We start from the raw sequence: 23837 nt of genomic DNA on the forward strand, positions 1-23837 counted from the left end.
TCTGAAGTCCTGAAGCAGAACCAGCAGCTGCTGCACCCTCTGCTCCACCTGCTCACACTCTGCAGACCGGTACCTGAACACAACACACACTGTAGATCAACACAACACTTTGTACCTGAACACAACACACACTGTAGATCAACACAACACTCTGTACCTGAACACAACACACTGTGCCTGAACACACAGATGAGGTCTTACAGGTGTTTCAGGGAGGTGTAGAGATGCAGGTGAGGTCTTACAGGTGTTTCAGGGTGATGTAGTGGTGCAGGTGAGGTCTTACAGGTGTTTCAGGGTGGTGTAGAGATGCAAGTGAGGTCTTACAGGTGTTTCAGGGAGGTGTAGAGATGCAAGTGAGGTCTTACAGGTGTTTCAGGGAGGTGTAGAGATGCAGGTGAGGTCTTACAGGTGTTTCAGGGTGATGTAGTGGTGCAGGTGAGGTCTTACAGGTGTTTCAGGGAGGTGTAGAGATGCAAGTGAGGTCTTACAGGTGTTTCAGGGAGGTGTAGTGGTGCAGGTGAGGTCTTACAGGTGTTTCAGGGAGGTGTAGAGATGCAAGTGAGGTCTTACAGGTGTTTCAGGGAGGTGTAGAGATGCAGGTGAGGTCTTACAGGTGTTTCAGGGAGGTGTAGAGATGCAGGTGAGGTCTTACAGGTGTTTCAGGGAGGTGTAGTGGTGCAAGTGAGGTCTTACAGGTGTTTCAGGGAGGTGTAGTGGTGCAGGTGAGGTCTTACAGGTGTTTCAGGGAGGTGTAGAGATGCAGGTGAGGTCTTACAGGTGTTTCAGGGTGGTGTAGTGGTGCAGGTGAGGTCTTACAGGTGTTTCAGGGAGGTGTAGAGATGCAGGTGAGGTCTTACAGGTGTTTCAGGGAGGTGTAGTGGTGCAGGTGAGGTCTTACAGGTGTTTCAGGGAGGTGTAGAGATGCAGGTGAGGTCTTACAGGTGTTTCAGGGTGGTGTAGTGGTGCAAGTGAGGTCTTACAGGTGTTTCAGGGAGGTGTAGAGATACAAGTGAGGTCTTACAGGTGTTTCAGGGAGGTGTAGAGATGCAAGTGAGGTCTTACAGGTGTTTCAGGGTGGTGTAGTGATGCAGGTGAGGTCTTACAGGTGTTTCAGGGAGGTGTAGAGATGCAAGTGAGGTCTTACAGGTGTTTCAGGGTGGTGTAGTGGTGCAGGTGAGGTCTTACAGGTGTTTCAGGGAGGTGTAGAGGTGCAGCGTGTGCTCCGCCCTCAGCCTGAGCTGCCGGCTCCAACAGAGTGCGGCTGCAGGTGGGGGGGTGTAGCAGCTGAAGGTGTGTGCCTTCTCTCTCTGGGTGTAGAACAGCTGCTCGATGGTGTCCAGCTCCAGCAGGAACCCCTGGAGCAGGTGCAGCAGGTGGGGGCGCAGCTGCTCCTGGATCACAGGGCGGTGCAGCATGAAGCTGAACATCTGCAGCAGCTGAAACACAAGATAACAAGGACATGGTTGTTCCAGAGTTACAGAGACACAATAGACACAGCAGCACTAAGAGTGCAGTCAAGAGAGCAATTCCATATCTACAGGTCACATAGTTCATGTAACAACCTGTACAGTGAGGAGGTCCCTCAGGTGATGGAGCACCTACTCCCAATGATGGTACCACAGCTAAGGCTAACTGGATGCTACCTGGGGGGTATACTACGAATCAAGATTTTCGTTTAGCAAGCTAACTTCAGAGGTTTCCGGTCCTACGAAGCTGGTTCACTTCTTAGCGGGCTAGATAACTTATTCTGAACGGCTATCCTCCGGAGCAGGATAGGTTCCAGGATAAAAGCACTGCCTGCTGACCAATCAGAGCTCAGTGTGCGGAGTTTAAAGCGATCAATTCATATGACAGGAGGAGAAAGGAAATACAGTTTAAACTGCCGTTGCAGGAAAGACGGCCGGCCAAAATCACCGACTGTGTGAGCGTGAAAATGAATAGAATATCCCCTCCCATCTTCAGAGCAATCTGACTATTATAACATTAGCGTTAAGAAAGCTTACTTAAATATTTGCCACAACATAAGTAACCGGATCAGAGTAACATTAAGTACAGTCCGCGGCACTGTGAGTGCAGACGTCGATGTGTCCCATTATCATTCATATCACATCACATCATAATGTATCATATATTTCCTTATCTGAGTCAGCTGAGCCGTATCTGGCCGTGCAACACTCACAGTGTCACATACTGTATGCAGAAGTATTATTTTAAGCAACACATTAAGTTGACGAAACACTCGAGTCAAATGTAATTAAAGTCAGATCGTGTCTTGGACGGGGCAGTGATATCATAAACCTGTTAATGAACGTATTCAAACACTTTCTCTGTTACCAGCTGTATTCACCTAGCAGATGCAGCTATGTGGCTTTGATCCTGGATAAAGTGTTTAAGTCATGGATGTTTAAAGTTTAACTTCTTCATATTTTACTAATATTATAGTTGACTTTTCATTCAGGAAGTATGACGCTGCGCTGTCAGTACGCTTGTCCCTTTTTGTGATTGGTCGAACACTCCAAATACCACCCCTTTTATGTGAACGCGCACCTAACTAGATAGGACACGGCTGGCTTGAGCGATCGAGTTGATAGCCAGCGTCGTAAGACCGTTTAGCGAGAGCGTTTTTTTTTTGGATTTAGTCAACCGGATAACTCAAAACATATCCAGGATATGTTGAACTAGATTCGTAGTATAGGCCCCTGGACTTCAGCTGATGGTGATTAGTGAGTCTGTCTATGAACTGCATGATGTAACCCTCTGTCGGTCAGCAGGGGGCGCTCTCACACTCTGTGGGGTTGGCTGCATGATGTAACCCTCTGTCGGTCAGCAGGGGGCGCTTTCACACTCTGTGGGGTTGGCTGCATGATGTAACCCTCTGTCGGTCAGCAGGGGGCGCTCTCACACTCTGTGGAGTTGGCTGCATGATGTAACCCTCTGTCGGTCAGCAGAGGGCGCTCTCACACTCTGTGGGGTTGGCTGCATGATGTAACCCTCTGTCGGTCAGCAGAGGGCGCTCTCACACTCTGTGGGGTTGGCTGCATGATGTAACCCTCTGTCGGTCAGCAGGGGGCGCTCTCACACTCTGTGGGGTTGGCTGCATGATGTAACCCTCTGTCGGTCAGCAGGGGGCGCTCTCACACTCTGTGGAGTTGGCTGCATGATGTAACCCTCTGTCGGTCAGCAGAGGGCGCTCTCACACTCTGTAGGGTTGGCTGCATGATGTAACCCTCTGTCGGTCAGCAGGGGGCGCTCTCACACTCTGTGGGGTTGGCTGCATGATGTAACCCTCTGTCGGTCAGCAGAGGGCGCTCTCACACTCTGTGGGGTTGGCTGCATGATGTAACCCTCTGTCGGTCAGCAGAGGGCGCTCTCACACTCTGTGGGGTTGGCTGCATGATGTAACCCTCTGTCGGTCAGCAGGGGGCGCTCTCACACTCTGTGGGGTTGGCTGCATGATGTAACCCTCTGTCGGTCAGCAGGGGGCGCTCTCACACTCTGTGGGGTTGGCTGCATGATGTAACCCTCTGTCGGTCAGCAGGGGGCGCTCTCACACTCTGTGGGGTTGGCTGCATGATGTAACCCTCTGTCGGTCAGCAGAGGGCGCTCTCACACTCTGTGGGGTTGGCTGCATGATGTAACCCTCTGTCGGTCAGCAGAGGACGCTCTCACACTCTGTGGGGTTGGCTGCATGATGTAACCCTCTGTCGGTCAGCAGAGGGCGCTCTCACACTCTGTGGGGTTGGCTGCATGATGTAACCCTCTGTCGGTCAGCAGAGGGCGCTCTCACACTCTGTGGGGTTGGCTGCATGATGTAACCCTCTGTCGGTCAGCAGGGGGCGCTCTCACACTCTGTGGGGTTGGCTGCATGATGTAACCCTCTGTCGGTCAGCAGGGGGCGCTCTCACACTCTGTGGGGTTGGCTGCATGATGTAACCCTCTGTCGGTCAGCAGGGGGCGCTCTCACACTCTGTGGGGTTGGCTGCATGATGTAACCCTCTGTCGGTCAGCAGGGGGCGCTCTCACACTCTGTGGGGTTGGCTGCATGATGTAACCCTCTGTCGGTCAGCAGGGGGCGCTCTCACACTCTGTGGGGTTGGCTGCATGATGTAACCCTCTGTCGGTCAGCAGGGGGCGCTCTCACACTCTGTGGGGTTGGCTGCATGATGTAACCCTCTGTCGGTCAGCAGAGGACGCTCTCACACTCTGTGGGGTTGGCTGCATGATGTAACCCTCTGTCGGTCAGCAGGGGGCGCTCTCACACTCTGTGGGGTGCATGTTTAAACCATAGACTGTATAAACATGTGAAAGGTACCTTGGCTGAAGAGGCCGGCTCGCTGCAGTCCTGCAGAGCTCTGCAGAGCACGGACACCACCTGCTGCTCCACCTGCTCCACCTGCAGCTGGAACTGATCCAGGAGCAGCCGGAAACCCTGAGAGAGGGGGGGGGGGGGCGTCAGACGCAGCTCAGAGGCACACAGGAAGCTGCTTCTCACGGCTCTCACCTGCTGCTCGGGGTCGGTGGGATCACAGCTGCACTCTGACAGAGAGGTCACATGAAGCAGGAAGTCCTGATACACTTCCTGAACCTCCTCCGTCCACTTCCTGCCGCCAGCGCCCGACACCACCGCCTCCTCCAGCTGACGGAGCTGCAGACTGACCCTGAACACCTCCTGCACAGGGGGGGGGCATCATGAGCACTGACAAGGTGTGTGTGTACCGTGTGTGTGTGTGTGTGTGTGTGTGTGTGTGTGTGCGTGTGTGTACCTGGATGTTCTGCAGGTGTAGCAGGAAGTTATCCAGGTGGAGGAAGACGAGGTGTGAAGGGAAGTCCCAGCTCTGAGCGGCCCCCTCCTGCAGCACACACACACACACACACACACACACACACACACACACACACACACACACACACACACACACACACACACACACACACACACACACACACACACACACACACACATAATATAATATAATAAACAATACAATTGGTTTATTGTTGAATATTTGCTTTCTATGATTTGCCCCAGACTTCTGCTTTCAGACGTAGTTATTATGAAGTTATTACCAGAACTGATAATAATCCAATGCAGAGCCAATCATGTAATATAATACATTATTTATAGGGCTGTCAGTCGATTAAAATAGTTAATCGCGATTAATCGAAAATTAATCGCACATTTTTTATCTGTTCTAAATGTACCTTAGAGGGATATCTTTCAAGTTTGTAATACTCTTATCAACATATGAGTGGACAAATATGCTTTATATGTTTGTTTATTATCATTTGAACAATGACAAATATTCTCATGAATATTAAACACAACAACCTGAACATTACAAATATTCGCCTCAATTCAACCTGGAACCTCTCTCATACAATAATACAATACAAAGTGTGTGTGTGTGTGTGTGTGTGTGTGTGTGTGTGTGTGTGTGTGTGTGTGTGTGTGTGTGTGTGTGTGTGTGTGTGTGCAGTTGTCGGCGAAATGCCGCTCCTCTGTTTTCATAACTGTCAAAGCATGAGACTGAAGTTCCAACTGTGGGTCAAAACAATGCGACCCCGAGGTAACTGTCATGACTGAGTGAAGTCTTTCTTAAATCCTCCTCTACTCTCGCTTTTTGGACTTCATACAAGTTGTGTATTTTCGACACAGTGGTGGCTCTGGAAGGCAATTCATAAATGCAGTCGTTGGATGCGACCCGAATGATATCACGCAGCCCCTCGTCCTCCACAATGTTACAAGCGGGCGGCAGGAGCGGGGCTGTCGGCATCAGCAGTGTGCTGGGATTGTATCCATGGTGTTTTAAACACAGCACCCCAATTCTGGCCTCACTACACTTTTAAATGTGCTCTATAAATAAAACTTGATTTGATGAAGTTGTGTGTGTGTGTGTGTGTGTGTGTGTGTGTGTGTGTGTGTGTGTGTGTGTGTGTGTGTGTGTGTGTGTGTGTGTGTGTGTGTGTGTGTGTCTGACCTGCAGCCTCCTCTTGCTCTGGATGAAGGTCTCTCTGAGGGTCTGCAGGGTCCGGACCACCAGGCTGACGTCCTGCAGAACCTTATCAGGACCCGACAGCAGACCCTTCAGCAGCTCGCCCCCCCCCCTGCAGGAAGTCCCTGCTCTGCACACACAGGGGGGGTTACAGTCAATACAGAATATCATAACAATAACAATAACAATAATAATAATAATAATAATAATAATAATAATAATACATGGGATTTTTACAGCGCTTTTCCTCAAGCTCAAAGACTACAAAGCACTTCATTATGGAGTCAGGTGAAATACGGTCTGTGTGTGTGTGTGTGTGTGTGTGTGTGTGTGTGGTGTGTGTGTGTGTGTGTGTGTGTGTGTGTGTGTGTGTGTGTGTGTGTACCCTCTGGATGAACAGGTTGCAGACCTCCTGCAGCAGCACCACCACCCTGCAGGGTTTACAGTAGAACTCGGAGCGGACCCACAGCAGCTGCACCTCCTCCATCACCGCCGCCATGTTGGCCTCCAGCTGCCGGACACACAGTGATGATGTCATCAGTACGGGTCAGAGGTTCCTGAAGAACATGACACGCTACAGCTACTTGTTAGCACGGCCTGGTGTGGTGCGTTCACATCGGTCGTCATTGGTGTTTACTCGCGTCACTCAAACTACACGCACTGGCCTGGAGGCGGGGCTTATCTCCATGTGATGCTCAACTGATGCTGAATAACCTTACAGCAGTTATTAGAAACATGAATGCTTTGGAGAGAGGGCGCACAGGAAGCAGCAACACACTTTAAACTGTTTCTGAATGGAGGAGGGTCTCTGTGTTTCAGGTCACACTGAAGCTACCTGCTGGAACTCCATCAGCTGCAGCTCCTCCAGCTTCTGCTGCACACGCTCCAGGTTCTCCGTCACGTCCTGCGCCTCCCTCAGCCCTGAGCACACAGCACCGCTCAGTATACATGCTGTTCACTTCCTGTTCTATCAGTGGATCACTGTTCCCCTGCTCTCTGGAGCTGGGTCACGGAGATTGTGTGTGTGTGTGTGTTGGGTGTGTGTGTGTGTGTGGTGTGTGTGTGTTGTGTGTGTGTGTGTGTGTGTGTGTGTGTGTGTGTGTGTGTGTGTGTGCACCTTGCTGCAGGTCTGTGTGGATGTCTCTGAGCGTGGACAGGTACACGCTGTCTGCCTGCTGGACGATGGAGGCCACCTGCTGTGCTCTGCTGCTGCTCAGCTGTAGGACACAGTGGAGAATACTTATAGAAGAATAGGAGGATGAAGTCCTCTCTAATGTCTCACATGCAGAGCACTCAGCACAGAGTGAACTTTGACCTCTGCTCTCAACCCATCCTAGGGTTAGGAGCAGAGGGCAGCTATTGTACACACATTAGAGTGTGAGACCTGGAAGGCTTCTCAATACTCTAATTTCCCCTCCTCGACTCCTCTGTCCTCCGGTAGTGACCCGGAAATGGATTTCAGCGCGCCATGTTGAAGGGCATTTCATTTCTCTAAATGCACATCGAGGACCGAGGATCGAGCGCTCCGCCTCCGTAAGATGCGAGCGAGAGACACGAGGAGGAGACGCGAGGACAGAGGAGTCCTCAGGTATTAATTGGGATGTCCTCGTTCACTCAAACGTCACTTTTAAACGACGTCTGTTAATGATGACATGTGCACAGCTGTATCCCCTCTCATCGGTCTTAAAGGTGGGGTATGTAATTTATTTCAGAAACACTTGTTGTTATATTCCATGGAATGCTCTTAACATCCCGATAGCAATGAATATCTGAAGTGCTTTGACAATAAATACATAAAGAAATATCATCTGTGGAAGCCGTAGTACTGTAAAAAGCACGACCAATCATCTGAGCCGGCCCGGCTAAAATAACTGGATGGCCTACCTGCCTGTCAGCCTTCCATCTGTGCACAAACTTATCTCGTGCCCTCATTGGTCATGTGCGCGTTCGTGTGTGTTGGAGGAGGGGCTCTGTAAGGAAGGGGCAGATTTGTTCCGGTTGTGTATTTTCAAATTCTAGCGATCTCGAGCTGGTTTCTCCAAAATGACATACCCCACCTTAAACTGAATAACCCTTTAGAACCGGCCCATTTGTTGTTAAATATGTATTTAAATGAATGAATCTTTCTCTTGTTAGTCAAGGAATTCAATGTATGATGGTTGGTTCTGCTTTTGTGTTCCGTTGTGGTGTAAAATGTAGCCTACGTTTAAATAAAAATATAATGATAGTAATGTGAAAGCCTTTACTCTGAACATGTGTGTCCTGTAGATCCCCACATTCACCACAAACCCACATTCAGGACTGTGTATTTTAAATAATTTAACTACTGAATATTTTAACACAAAACTATAAAATAATTGTTATTTATCAAGATCTAGCCATTTATGAAATAGCTTTCTTAATAGCTAGGGTTTTAGGGACGTTTAAGATCATTAAACATGACTTAAATTGTTAGTTTAACCTTAAGAAATGAATTGCACATAATAATTCCCACGGAGCTGTGAGCACTTAGATTTATGTGACGCTTTCCCACTCATTCTTCCAGTTCTCCGTTTTCCTGTGTTGAAATCGACCAGCTGTGAAGGTGGGGGCGGGGCTTTTATACGAGTAGTGAAAACACTTCTGCGTAGTCTGCTCTCGTGTATCCTCCCTCACTTCTCCTCGACTCCTCCGTATGCATTTCAGCTATTGGGACGTCCTTCAACATGGAGGAGGAGGGGGAAGAGAGGAGTCGAGGAGGGGTATTGAGACGAGCTTATGGTGTCTGTAGGACAGTAGAGTGTGAGACATGGTGTCTGTAGGACACAGTGTGAGAGTAGGACACAGTGTGAGACATAGTGTCTGTAGGACACAGTGTGAGACATGGTGTCTCAGCTGTAGGACATAGTAGAGTGTGAGACATGGTGTCTGTAGGACACAGTGTGAGACATGGTGTCTCAGCTGTAGGACATAGTAGAGTGTGAGACATGGTGTCTGTAGGACACAGTGTGAGACATGGTGTCTGTAGGACACAGTGTGAGAGTAGGACACAGTAGAGTGTGAGACATGGTGTCTGTAGGGCACAGTGTGAGACATGGTGTCTGTAGGACACAGTGTGAGACATGGTGTCTGTAGGACACAGTGTGAGAGTAGGACACAGCAGAGTGTGAGACATGGTGTCTGTAGGGCACAGTGTGAGACATGGTGTCTGTAGGACACAGTGTGAGAGTAGGACACAGTGTGAGACATGGTGTCTGTAGGACACAGTGTGAGAGTAGGACACAGCAGAGTGTGAGACATGGTGTCTGTAGGGCACAGTGTGAGACATGGTGTCTGTAGGACACAGTGTGAGAGTAGGACACAGTGTGAGACATGGTGTCTGTAGGGCACAGTGTGAGACATGGTGTCTGTAGGACACAGTGTGAGAGTAGAACACAGTAGAGTGTGAGACATGATGTCTGTAGGGCACAGTGTGAGACATGGTGTCTGTAGGACACAGTGTGAGACATGGTGTCTGTAGGACACAGTGTGAGAGTAGGACACAGTGTGAGACATGGTGTCTGTAGGGCACAGTGTGAGACATGGTGTCTGTAGGACACAGTGTGAGAGTAGGACACAGTAGAGTGTGAGACATGGTGTCTGTAGGGCACAGTGTGAGACATGGTGTCTGTAGGACACAGTGTGAGACATGGTGTCTGTAGGACACAGTGTGAGAGTAGGACACAGTAGAGTGTGAGACATGGTGTCTGTAGGGCACAGTGTGAGACATGGTGTCTGTAGGACACAGTGTGAGACATGGTGTCTGTAGGACACAGTGTGAGAGTAGGACACAGCAGAGTGTGAGACATGGTGTCTGTAGGACACAGTGTGAGACATGGTGTCTGTAGGACACAGTGTGAGAGTAGGACACAGCAGAGTGTGAGACATGGTGTCTGTAGGACACAGTGTGAGACATCGTGTCTGTAGGACACAGTGTGAGAGTAGGACACAGCAGAGTGTGAGACATGGTGTCTGTAGGAAACAGTGTGAGAGTAGGACACAGTAGAGTGTGAGACATGGTGTCTGTAGGACACAGTGTGAGACATAGTGTCTGTAGGACACAGTGTGAGACATCGTGTCTGTAGGACACAGTGTGAGAGTAGGACACAGTAGAGTGTGAGACATGGTGTCTGTAGGACACAGTGTGAGACATAGTGTCTGTAGGACACAGTGTGAGACATAGTGTCTGTAGGACACATAGAGACAGACCTGCTGCTGGATGTGGAGCAGGTTCTTCAGGCGGTTCCTCCAGAAGTTAAACTCCTCGCAGGGAAGCGGCTTCAGGCCGTCCAGAACCGCCTGAGACGAGTCCTGCTGCAGGAACTCTGACACAAGCTCCGCCCACTCAATGATCGTCCAATCACAGGCGTGGAGAAGCTTCAGGTCGGACAGCTTCCTGTTAGAGGAGAGAAGGAGGAGCTTCACTTTGACAGCTTCCTGTTAGAGGAGAGAAGGAGGATCTTCTCTCTGACAGCTTCCTGTTGGTGTGATGAACGCTGTCAGAGATGGATGTCTCACCTCTCGTCCACGTCGTCGTGGAGATCTCCATCGTGGTCCACATCCCCATGGAGACGGTTGTCATGGAGAGCATGGGGCTGAGGCAGGAAGGTGCGCCCGTGGATCTGAGCCTCCATCACCAGCGCCTCGTTCTTCTGGCGCTCCATGAACCTCAGTGCCTCCTCGGCTACACCGGCCGCCCAGCCGCCGCTCGGGTCCGGGTTACTGAGCAGCGGACAGGTGACCTTCAGGGAGGACACACCTGGTTACACTCAGACCTCATTCCTAACTTAAAACAAACTACCACCTTCACATGATCAGTAACTCCTAGCCTAGCCTAGCACCACTCAAAGGTCAAACTGGGATTGCTGCGATCAAAAAAGTGTTTTACTTTGATCGTGATCACCGCTGACCTTTCAAAGCACAACCAATCGGAGAGCAGCAGTAGGAAGGAAGGAACCAATCGGAGAGCAGCAGTAGGAAGGAAGGATCTGAAATGAACTGACATCTTAAAGTCAGCCTTAACTTGAATGAACCTTAACCTAATGTTAGCCCCAGTGTATGAATCAGTGATCACTACAGCCTCAATATTTGCATTATTCTAAGATAACATTAGTCTTAATGTTGGCCTTAGTCTCAAATTAGCTTCTCTCTTGAATGTTAGCTTCTCTCTTTAATGTCAGCCCTAATGTTAGCTTCTCTCTTGAATGTTAGCCCAATGTTAGTTTTTCTCCTTAATGTTAGCCCTATCTTTATCTCCTTAATGTTAGCCCTAATGTTAGTTTATTTGTTTAATGTTAGCCCTAATGTTAGCTTCTCTCTTGAATGTTAGCCCAATGTTAGTTTGTCTCCTTAATGTTAGCCCTATCTTTATCTCCTTAATGTTAGCCCTAATGTTAGTTTATTTGTTTAATGTTAGCCCTAATGTTAGCTTCTCTCTTTAATGTTAGCCCAATCTTTATCTCCTTAATGTTAGCCTAGTGTTAGCTTATCTCTATAATGTTAGCCTCATGTTAGTGGTACCTCCTGGCAGACGGCGCTGATGCAGCTCACGGCGCCCCCCCCCCTGCACCTCCTGCATGATCAACATGTCTCTGATGTTCTCTGCGCTGATGACTGCCCTGCTGCTCCTGGAGAGAACCAGGACTTTAGAGGAGGTCTGAGAGGGGAAGGTGAGGCTGATGCAGAGCCCCGGGTCCCGGCACAGGAACAGATTGCTGTAGTCTGCGATGCTGAAGAAGCTGCTGAGGGTCACCTGGTTCTCCTCCTCAGACAGGAAGTCCCTCCAGACCTCCATCTGCAGCCCCAAGCTGCTCAGCGTGAGGCGGAGGATGACCTCTATACGCTCGTCCCTGCTGCCCTCCATCTGAAGGCTCACTGCTTCCCTCTGGAGACACTCTATAGACCGAGGAGGAACCGTGAGAAACTGTGAGAAACCGTGAGAAACCGTGAGAAACTGTTAGAAACCGTTAGAAACTGTGAGAAACCGTGAGAAACTGTTAGAAACCGTTAGAAACTGCGAGAAACCGTGAGAAACTGTGAGAAACCGTGAGAAACTGTTAGAAACCGCGAGAAACCGCGAGAAACCGTTAGAAACTGTGAGAAACCGTTAGAAACTGTTAGAAACTGTGAGAAACCGTTAGAAACTGTGAGAAACCGTGAGAAACTGTTCGAAACTGTTCGAAACTGCGAGAAACCGTGAGAAACTGTGAGAAACTGTGAGAAACTGGTATAAACCGTTAGAAACCGCGAGAAACCGTTGGAAACCGTGAGAAACCGTTAGAAACTGTTAGAAACTGTTAGAAACCGTTAGAAACTGTTAGAAATTGTGAGAAACCGTTAGAAACAGTTAGAAACCGTTAGAAACTGTTAGAAACTGTGAGAAACTGTTAGAAACCGTTAGAAACCATTAGAAACTGTTAGAAACCGTGAAAAACCGCCAGAAACCCTGAGAACCGTTAGAACTTTATATAACGTTAGAACTTTATAATAACCGTTAGAACTTTATAATAACGATTGAACTTTATAATAACCGTTAGAACTTTATAATAACGTTAGAACTTTATAATAACCGTTAGAACCTTATAATAACCGTTAGAACCTTATAATAACTGCAGTAATTGCAGCATCTCTTGTAGTCATTATCATGTGTTCTGTTCCCAGGTTAAATATAAAAAGTGTCTAAAATGCTTTTAATGCAGAAAAATATGTAGGCCTATATTCAACGACACTGTATATTATATATTCAACTATATCCATAAAATAAACATTATTCATCATCAAATACACATTTATGCTGCTTTAACTACACAGATGTTTTCATTCATCATTAGTTTGTCCATAAATATAAAGACTTTTAAGACATAAAATTATCTACCTGAGAGAAATGTATATTAAATGATCAGAGAACAGTATTTCCTCTTCCAGCTGCAGTTATTTCACCCCTCTTCTCTGGAAAACCGTTCATAAAACCGGAGAAAACTGTTAAAAACGTAATTAAATCCGTTAAAAATTCATAAAATCCGTTGGTTTATTTAAATCCTAACGGTTATGGTGCCTTCAGCGTCTTTTATCCGCGTCGTAAACTACCAACTTCATCTGGTTATATCAGTTATTCCATACATGTTTCTTTTACAGTTTTCATTGTTTACATTACATTAATATAGTATTCTAATCTAGTGTCGTTATCATATCTAATTTGGGTTGTACGTGTTCTTGTTTGACTTCAAAATGCTTTTAATCTCTACAGTCGAATACAATAAACGTTATTCATCATCCAAGACCCCTAAATATTGTTTTTAAAACACAGATGTTATCTTTTATTATTGTGTTCAAACTAAATAAAGTGCAGTCAAGAAAATAAATGATCTACATGAAAGAAATGTGTAGAAAATTCAAAAACCGACTAAGAAAACAATAAATCCTACTCCAGCTGCAGCCCTTGAAGGCATCATAAGGTGATTTTCTCATGGTTTACACGCGACACTGTTTTTACCTGTTGAATATTAATTAATGTTACAGTTAACTAAAGCAGACATATAACTAGTAACTCATTCGACAAACAGATGTGGATTTAATATTTGTTCTTATTCATTTTAATTCTTCTAGAACAGTGGTTCTCAACTGGTCAGGCCTCGGGACCCACTTTTTACTTGGTCAATACATCGTGACCCAACATTTTGAAGCACTCAAATTCAACAAAAAAATCGTGCTGTAATATATATATACGCTTTTGAGCATACAATATTAATAAAAGTGAAGTACAGTGCATATATCCCTTATATCCCTTCACAGAACTAAAGTATGCTTTTAAAAAAGGTTTAATGAGATGATGGAATCAAAGCTGAACTATATAAAAAGGCACACATGCTGAAACCCAACCCCAGCAGGGGGGTCTGGGGGGATTCTCCCCCAGGAGATTTTTAGAAATACTAACATAAACTACGCATTCTGGTACACTCTGAGAAGAAAATCGGGCCTTCAAAATAAAAGTTTGACTTTTTCCCAAAAAAAAAAAAAGAAAAAATCCAAAAAAAAAATTCCAACTTTTTTTTCTTCACTCACACATCCGCGACCCACTCGAAACGGGTCCGCGACCCACTTTTGGGTCGCGACCCACCAGTTGAGAACCACTGTTCTAGAACATGTTTTTCTAGAAAGATATAGTATGACGCCGCTGATCATACATTCTCGCGAGAACATAACGCCCGTAACGAAGCTGCCGTCTAACGCTCTATTTTATACTCATATTTCTGGAGCAAATATACAGTTTTTGACGAACAGAAATATTGTTTTCTGGCATCACTTTAACATTTTACGGGGGAAATCTGCATTTTGATATGAGGGCGCAGGCCGAGAGTTACCCGGTGCTGACTAACCCTGTCAATTATATTTAAGCATATGTGTGTTATACGAAGAAGTTCACTTCCTCTCTTGATTTAAATGAAACTATAGATCGAGGCCATGATGGATCTCCAATAACATGAATTCATCTGACCTTTGTTGTTAGGCAGAAATAAACTAATTTCAATGTTTTCACTTTATTTGAAGAACTTTCTCCCGCTGAGGGTTTAAAACCGTCCTCCCGTCCTGCAGGGGGCGGTCATCCATCTGATCTCCACCAATAAGGAAACAGAAGAACCGGAAGCAGAAGGAGAACGCGCTGTGATTGGTTGTCGGGTCACATAAAGTCTCATGGCTGCTGCCTGGCTGCTCCTCTCTCAGACTGCGTTGAGAATCTGATGTTTTTTTCCAAAGATATCTCCATTAAATGTGTTTTTAAATCCTCCGGAGGCGTTCAGGAGCATCTGCTGCAGCCGCTGCTCGGTGTTCACGGTGAGAACAGTTCTTATTGAAGGATACCATGTTGTATCAGAGTAGTTACAGAGAGGAGATGCGCTGCTCCAGCAAAGAGACACCAGTTAACACATGTTGGATAAAGGCACTCTCTTTATATGTTAAATGACGAGAGTTAGTATAGTTTAGAAGTTACCGCTGTAACACGGTTTCCAAAGTACCTATTGCCCCACGTGATGCTGTGCCGAGCTTTCTGTATTATCCAGATCTCATGGAACTCATTGTTCTATCTTTTATCTTCTAATTATAGTGTTTTCGGGTAAAAAACACAAAGCAAACATGTGGCGGGAACATTTTAAAAGATGGCGGCCCCTGTGTGTCATCATAAATACGTTTGTCTTTACAGATGCGTAGAGCAAGTCCTTTAAGTTCACTTTAGAGTTACCTGTACTTTGAGTATTTCAATGTTATGACACTCTGTACTTTACTCTATAATATCTGCTCTTTGTTGTTCTGAGGTCTTTATAGTTTATCACTGATTGTCTCTGGATCAAATCCTGATCAATAATATGTACTTCAACTCAGGCGCAATGTACTTCAACTCAGAGGCAATGTACTTCAACTCAGAGGCAATGTACTACAACTCAGAGGCAGTGTACTTCAACTCAGAGGCAGTGTACTACAACTCAGAGGCAGTGTACTACAACTCAGAGGCAGTGCACTACAACTCAGAGGTAGTGTACTACAACTCAGAGGTAGTGTACTTCAACTCAGAGGTAGTGTACTACAACTCAGAGGTAGTGTACTTCAACTCAGAGGTAGTGTACTTCAACTCAGAGGTAGTGTACTTCAACTCAGAGGTAGTGTACTTCAACTCAGAGGCAATGTACTTCAACTCAGAGGTAAAGGGCGTACTCTTACTGAAGAACCAGATCAGAGTACTTCTACTTTTACTGAAGAACAAGATCAGAGTACTTCTACTTTTACTGAAGAACAAGACCCGAGTACTTCTACTTTTACTGAAGAACAAGACCCGAGTACTTATACTCAAAGATCAGAGTACTTTTCCTCCTGAGTGAGCGTGTCTGAACTCCAGAGCAGTGGCGTTTACTGCAGTAAAGGATCTAATATTACATGGTACAAGTACTTCAGTAATATGAGTAAAGCCACCCTGTTGAAGTACTCTCTGTCTATTGTGTGTTTCAGGTCAATTGTGAAGCTGACCATTGAGCGGCCCGACCAAGCAAGGAGGCAGAGTTCAAATACAACCCGGTGTGGGCATTTATTCATCGCTGTGGTACATGATACACAGCCTCAATATGACTGTCTCACGTGAACAGTCATCAGCAACAAGGGCACACACACAGGAAAACTGAGCCTAAATACCCACAGACTAATCAAACTAACAAGACACAGGTGAGGGTGGAGGAGACAACACAGACCACCAGCAACAGACAAGACGGGAGGGGGAACACTTTTCAAAATAAAACGGGAGCTAGACAAACTAAAACAGACAGATGCACAAATGACATACAAACACACGCTGCAACGTTCCAGGTCGGAACAAACCAATAACGAAGCTATACCATCCGTAACGGAGGCCGAGATCTACGGGCCCAGAGATCACCATTAGTGATAGACCGTTATATTTCCTTACCCCTCTCCCCCGGAAGCACAGTGTCTTAGAAATCTTGGCTTCCCTGCAAGGTTTCTGCTTCCCCTTGTGCAGCATGGTTTCCTCAGAGGGGGGTGTGAAGTCGAAAGGAAGCTTCCCTTTCTTCCTCTCCAGCTCCAAAACTCTCTGACAGAGATTTGATCCTGAGGTTCGGGATCCCTCCGTTCTTCAGAGAGCATTGACTGCAACCTTTCCAGCTGAGGTCATGTTGAAGGTAAGCTCCAACAGGAAGTGGTCCTGATTTTCAGAATAAAAGTGTTTGTGTGGAAGTGATGAAACGAAAGGCCGATTGAAGCCCCCCCCAGCAGTCTGTTCTCAGAGGGGGGGCCGTGACAAAACCCACCTGAAGCGTATTCTGACCAGCTGTCACTCACTCTCAGTACTGAAGGTTATTACATCTATCATTAAAGTGATAACCTTTATTAACAACCTGTCTCTCTAACAGACGACCTGCAGCCGAGGACCTCCACCTGACGGTGAGTGATGTCACAGGGGGCGGGGCTTAGTTGTTGGTGTTTATCATCAGGGTTATATCTCTGCAGCGCCTCGTGCTGCGTTCAGGAGAAACGGTAATCTTCAGTGTCGGGGAGATGATGTGAACAAAAGGCCGAATTGTAGCCCCCCCAGCAGGTTGTTCTCAGAGGGGGGGGCCGTGACAAAACCTGACCGAAGCGTTCGTCTGATCCCAGCTGATGCTAGTGATGCTAACATGATGCTAATGCTAACATGTTGCTAATGCTAGTGATGCTAAGCTGATGCTAACGTGATGCTGATGCTAATGTGATGCTAGCCTCTCCTTTAAAGAGTCCTCTCTACGGGGACTTGCAGCTGTCTCTCAAACAGCTGGAGCTCATCTCCTGCCGTCACAGCAGTTTAACATGTTGGAGAAAGGCGCTCTCTATATTTTAAATAATGAGTTAGTATAGTTTAGAAGTTGCCGCTGTAACACGGTTTCCAAAGTACCTGTCGCCCCACGCGATGTAGCGCCGCTCTCATTACTCTCCGTTCTCTACATTAGCGCCCTGAGCTTTCTGTTATATCCACATCTCATGGAACTCATTGTTCTATAGTTTATATCATTATACTGTTCATAATGTTATTTAAGAAGCAAAGGACAGTAAAGGATCTAATATTACATGGTAGAAGTACTTCAGTAATATGAGTAAAGCCACACTGTTGAAGTACTCTGGTACAGGACAGTAAAGGTAGTGCTGCTGTAGAAGTACCTTACTTTAAAAAGTGCTACGAAGCCTCTGTGGGGACGCTGCTGTGCCTCAGGAGCTGAAGCTCAGTGTAACTCTAACGGGGTTCAAGTTGGTAATCTGTAACCTCAACGATGCAGTTCTCTTTCTGTTAGTTTCATGTCCTTATATATCCATGCTGCTCTGCTGGAGGAGGACTTCAGTTTCTCACTGACTCGTCTCCAGCTGCTACATGATGAGAGAGACTTGAACAATACATCTTACAATCTGTCTATTGTGTGTTTCAGGTCACCCCCCCCCCCCCCCCCCATCATGTTGAAGGTAAGCTCCAACAGGAAGTGGTCCTGATTTTCAGAATAAAAGTGTTTGTGTGGAAGTGATGAAACGAAAGGCCGATTGAAGCCCCCCCCCAGCAGTCTGTTCTCAGAGGGGGGGCCGTGACAAAACCCACCTGAAGCGTATTCTGACCAGCTGTCACTCACTCTCAGTACTGAAGGTTATTACATCTATCATTAAAGTGATAACCTTTATTAACAACCTGTCTCTCTGACAGACGACCTGCAACCGAGGACCTCCACCTGACGGTGAGTGATGTCACAGGGGGCGGGGCTTAGTTGTTGGTGTTTATCATCAGGGTTATATCTCTGCAGCACCTCGTGCTGCGTTCAGGAGAAACGGTAATCTTCAGTGTCGGGGAGATGATGTGAACAAAAGGCCGAATTGTAGCCCCCCCAGCAGGTTGTTCTCAGAGGGGGGGGGCCGTGACAAAACCTGACCGAAGCGTTCGTCTGATCCCAGCTGATGCTAGTGATGCTAACATGTTGCTAATGCTAGGGATGCTAACATGTTGCAGTGATACTGATGCTAATGCTAGTGATGCTAAAGTGATGCTGATGCTAATGTGATGCTAGCCTCCCCTTTAAAGAGTCCTCTCTACGGGGACTTGCAGCTGTCTCTCAAACAGCTGGAGCTCATCTCCTGCCGTCACAGCTAGGGATGTCCCGATCCGATCACGTGATCGGGGATCGGAGCCGATCACGTGATTTTCACGTGATCGGGGATCGGGAGAAAAAAATTGGGGATGGGAATTTTTTTTTTTTTTTTTTTTTATAAAATATTTTTATACATTTTATTTAATGTTACAAAACAAAAATGACCATGTTCACGTCTTAAAGTCATCCTGAGGCCTTAGTTTTGGGTTAAAATTACACGACATCATGTATGTGTTGCTTCTTTTGGGCTTGTTTTCATAGACCTGGTTGCTTATTTCTCTCAAATCTGGCAACAGAGTGGGCGCAGTGTCTAATAGTAGCAGTAAGCTAACGAGAGGCTACGTTCAGCTGGTGACTCGGGAGTCGGGACAGAGAAAATGTCAGGAGTTTGGAAGTATTATAAAATTGAAAGCGAAGGCAGTGTAACAGCCAGATGCAATGTTTGCAAGGCGGAGGTTCCGCGTGGTGGAAAGAACAGAGTTAGGTTCAACACGACCAATCTAATACAAACACCACCAACAACACGACGAGTACACAGCGGCCACTCGGGTAACGGCACTGAAACAACCGACACTTTCAGAGACTTTTAAAAGGAAAGAGAAACTACCCCAGAACAGCCAAGATAGCTGAATTCATCGCGTTGGATGACCAGCCGTTATCTGTTTTCCTCTTAATGCATTGCATAAAGATCGGATCGGGAAAAATCGGTATCGGCAGATTGTCAAATGATCGGAATCGGATCGGGAGCAAAAAAAGGTGATCGGGACATCCCTAGTCACAGCAGTTTAACATGTTGGAGAAAGGAGCTCTCTATATTTTAAATAATGAGTTAGTGTAGTTTAGAAGTTGCCGCTGTAACACGGTTTCCAAAGTACCTGTCGCCCCACGCGATGTAGCGCCGCTCTCATTACTCTCCGTTCTCTACATTAGCGCCCTGTGCTGAGCTTTCTGTTATATCCACATCTCATAGAACTCATTGTTCTATAGTTTATATCATTATACTGTTCATAGTGTTATTTAAGAAGCAAAGGACAGTAAATGATCTAATATTACATGGTAGAAGTACTTCAGTAATATGAGTAAAGCCACACTGTTGAAGTACTCTGGTACAGGACAGTAAAGGTAGTGCTGCTGTAGAAGTACCTTACTTTAAAAAGTGCTACGAAGCCTCTGTGGGGACGCTGCTGTGCCTCAGGAGCTGAAGCTCAGTGGAACTCTAACGGGGTTCAAGTTGGTAATCTGTAACCTCAACGATGCAGTTCTCTTTCTGTTAGTTTCATGTCCTTATATATCCATGCTGCTCTGCTGGAGGAGGACTTCAGTTTCTCACTGACTCGTCTCCAGCTGCTACATGATGAGAGAGACTTGAACAATACATCTTACAATCTGTCTATTGTGTGTTTCAGGTCACCCCCCCCCCCCCCCCCCCATCATGTTGAAGGTAAGCTCCAACAGGAAGTGGTCCTGATTTTCAGAATAAAAGTGTTTGTGTGGAAGTGATGAAACGAAAGGCCGATTGAAGCCCCCCCAGCAGTCTGTTCTCAGAGGGGGGGCCGTGACAAAACCCACCTGAAGCGTATTCTGACCAGCTGTCACTCACTCTCAGTACTGAAGGTTATTACATCTATCATTAAAGTGATAACCTTTATTAACAACCTGTCTCTCTGACAGACGACCTGCAACCGAGGACCTCCACCTGACGGTGAGTGATGTCACAGGGGGCGGGGCTTAGTTGTTAGTGTTTATCATCAGGGTTATATCTCTGCAGCGCCTCGTGCTGCGTTCAGGAGAAACGGTAATCTTCAGTGTCAGGGAGATGATGTGAACAAAAGGCCGAATTGTAGCCCCCCCAGCAGGTTGTTCTCAGAGGGGGGGGGCCGTGACAAAACCTGACCGAAGCGTTCGTCTGATCCCAGCTGATGCTAACATGTTGCTAATGCTAGCCTCTCCGTAAAGAGTCCTCTCTCATCCTGTTTTGGAGCTTTCAGATATAAAACACGTTGTTCAAACTAATGCTTTTTGTTTTGCACATGAAAAACTGGAATTTGAATATGAAACAGAAATGTATATTAAACCAATGTCTGTATCTCCCCTCAGACTCTGCCCCTTGCAGGTGAACTCCCCTCAGACTCTGCCCCCTGCAGGTGAACTCCCCTCAGACTCCGCCCCCTGCAGGTGAACTCCCCTCAGACTCCGCCCCCTGCAGGTGAACTCCCCTCAGACTCCGCCCCCTGCAGGTGAACTCCCCTCAGACTCCGCCCCCTGCAGCTAAACTCTCCTCAGACTCTGCCCCCTGCAGCTGAACTCTCCTCAGACTCCGCCCCCTGCAGGTGAACTCTCCTCAGACTCCGCCCCCTGCAGGAGAACTCCCCTCACACTGTTCGTCACACACCTGTAGACACACCCCTGTTCCTCACACACCTGTAGCCACACCCCTGTTCCTCACACACCTGTAACCACACCCCTGTTCCTCACCCACCTGTAGCCACACCCCTGTTCCTCACACACCTGTAGCCACACCCCTGTTCCCCACCCACCTGTAGCCACACCCCTGTTCCTCACACCCCTGTTCCCCACACCCCTGTTCCTCACACCCCTGTTCCTCACACACCTATAGCCCCCTGTTCCTCACACCCCTGTTCCTCACACACCTGTAGACCCCCCCCCCCCCCTGTTCCTCACACACCTGTAGACCCCCCCCCCCCTGTTCCTCACACACCTGTAGCCACACCCCTGTTCCTCACACACCTGTAACCACACCCCTGTTCCCCACCCACCTGTAGCCACACCCCTGTTCCTCACACACCTGTAGCCACACCCCTGTTCCTCACACACCTGTAACCACACCCCTGTTCCTCACCCACCTGTAGCCACACCCCTGTTCCTCACACACCTGTAGCCACACCCCTGTTCCTCACACACCTGTAACCACACCCCTGTTCCTCACCCACCTGTAACCACACCCCTGTTCCTCACACACCTGTAGCCACACCCCTGTTCCTCACACACCTGTAGCCACACCCCTGTTCCTCACACACCTGTAACCACACCCCTGTTCCTCATCCACCTGTAGCCACACCCCTGTTCCTCACACACCTGTAGCCACACCCCTGTTCCTCACACACCTGTAACCACACCCCTGTTCCTCACACACCTGTAACCACACCCCTGTTCCTCATCCACCTGTAGCCACACCCCTGTTCCTCACACACCTGTAGCCACACCCCTGTTCCTCACACACCTGTAACCACACCCCTGTTCCCCACCCACCTGTAGCCACACCCCTGTTCCTCACACACCTGTTCCTCACACCCCTGTAGCCACACCCCTGTTCCCCACCCACCTGTAGCCACACCCCTGTTCCCCACACCCCTGTTCCTCACACCCCTGTAGCCACACCCCTGTTCCTCACACACCTATAGCCCCCTGTTCCTCACACCCCTGTTCCTCACACACCTGTAGACCCCCCCCCCCCCCCCCCTGTTCCTCACACACCTGTAGACCCCCCCCCTGTTCCTCACACACCTGTACGGTTTCTCTGTGTGAATACATTGGTCTGTAAATAACGTTGTTAGCTTTGCGCTGACCCTCATTGTGTTTATCATATTTGTATTTCCTGTCTTAATGTCGTGTTTGCTGCTGCTGTGGAAACATCAATAAAGTTTAATTTATATTAAAAGACTTGAACCCTGTTTTTAATTACATTCAAGGTATTACATTTTGCAGCTTGTTTCCAATAAGTATATAAATGGTCCAAAGAGGTTGTATTCTACAGTCTGCCTGAATGTAATCATTGCGTAGGTGTGTAGTGTGATTCTGTGTAGTTTATTTATGGCATCCCGTTGGATGTGACGTCATCTGAACAGGACATCGCACGCTCACTGCTTGATGGCGTGCGAAGGTCCGTTTACGCCGGTTGTTAAACAACATGGTTATGGGGAAATGCAAGTCTGCGTCCAAATGGTTGGCAGATAAGGAGGAAGGACAATCAATACTGAATATAGTCAATGTGAAGTGTGTCGCCAAGGTAACCGGTTAAAACTCAAAGTGGCGATGAGGTAGGGCTGTGCAATTAATCGTATTTTAATCGCAATTACGATTTTGGCCTGACACAATTACGAAAACAACTATTATTTAGCTTTTGCTAGGTTGTGACAGTGCACTGCATATTTGATCTAATTAATTTTAGTCTCATTTATTTGTATTTATATATATATGTTTAGTAGGTTGTTGAAGTGCGCTCCAAAATATTTGATATTATTTAAATGTATCATTTATTTTTGTTTTTCAGTTGAATTATACGTTCAGGGTAATCAACAGTTAAAAAGATACTGTTCAAATTATTTGTTTTAAAGGTCAATAAATTGATTTTTTCAAAGTCAATGAATAATCGTGATATCAATTATTGACCCAAATAATCGTGATTTTAAAAATTTATGATTTTTGCCATAATCGCACAGCCCTACGATGAGGTCTTAAAATGTATGGAAAGGGTCTTAAAAGGTATTACATTTGACTTCAGGATTCCTGCTTATACCTTGTGTTGTGTACATTGCATTTAGCTGACGCTTTTATCCAAAGCGACTTAAGTGCATTCGAGCAAGAAGATACAAACTTGAAGAAAACAGAATCATATAAGTACATCAGGTTGCATAGAGCCAAAACATTTGAAGTGCTACTCAACTGGCTTTAGATAAACCAGTCCTTTGTTAGTAAGTGCTTTGTTAGCAATTCTATCGCTCGAAGTGGAGTCGAAAGAGATGAGTTTTCAGTCTGCGCTGGAAGATGTGTGAGCTTTCTGCTGTCCTGATGTCAATAGGGAGCTCATTCCACCATTTTGGAGCTAGGTTAGCAAACCCACGTTCTGCTGATGGGAACTTGGGTCCCCCTCGCAGTGCGGGTGCAGCGAGCCGTTTGGCCGATGCGGAGTGCACGTGCTGGGGTGCATGGGCGTAATTTCCACTGGGGACACGGCCAGGGGGGACATGTCACCCCCACTTTTCAAAATCCCATTTGTGTCCCCCACTTTTTAAATGTGTTGTTTTTTTGTTACGCAAGCGGTCATCATCACGGAGGAGCGTCAGTGTGTGTGTGTGTGTGGCACGAGCGCATTTTGTGAGAGAGAGAGAGAGACGGGGGTTGTTGTTAGCATTTGGTGCTAGCT

General features: G+C 47.1%; 1 protein-coding gene across 1 annotated transcript in view; it reads left to right on the top strand.

Annotated features, from left to right (window-relative positions):
- LOC117487470 (GTPase IMAP family member 9-like) overlaps positions 1-23837 on the top strand; it is a 406332-nt gene that overhangs the window by 46672 nt on the left and 335823 nt on the right. The gene's annotated exons all lie outside the window — the stretch shown is intronic.

The sequence above is a fragment of the Trematomus bernacchii genome, unplaced genomic scaffold (genome assembly GCF_902827165.1).
Source record: "Trematomus bernacchii unplaced genomic scaffold, fTreBer1.1, whole genome shotgun sequence".
Taxonomy (NCBI): domain Eukaryota; kingdom Metazoa; phylum Chordata; class Actinopteri; order Perciformes; family Nototheniidae; genus Trematomus; species Trematomus bernacchii.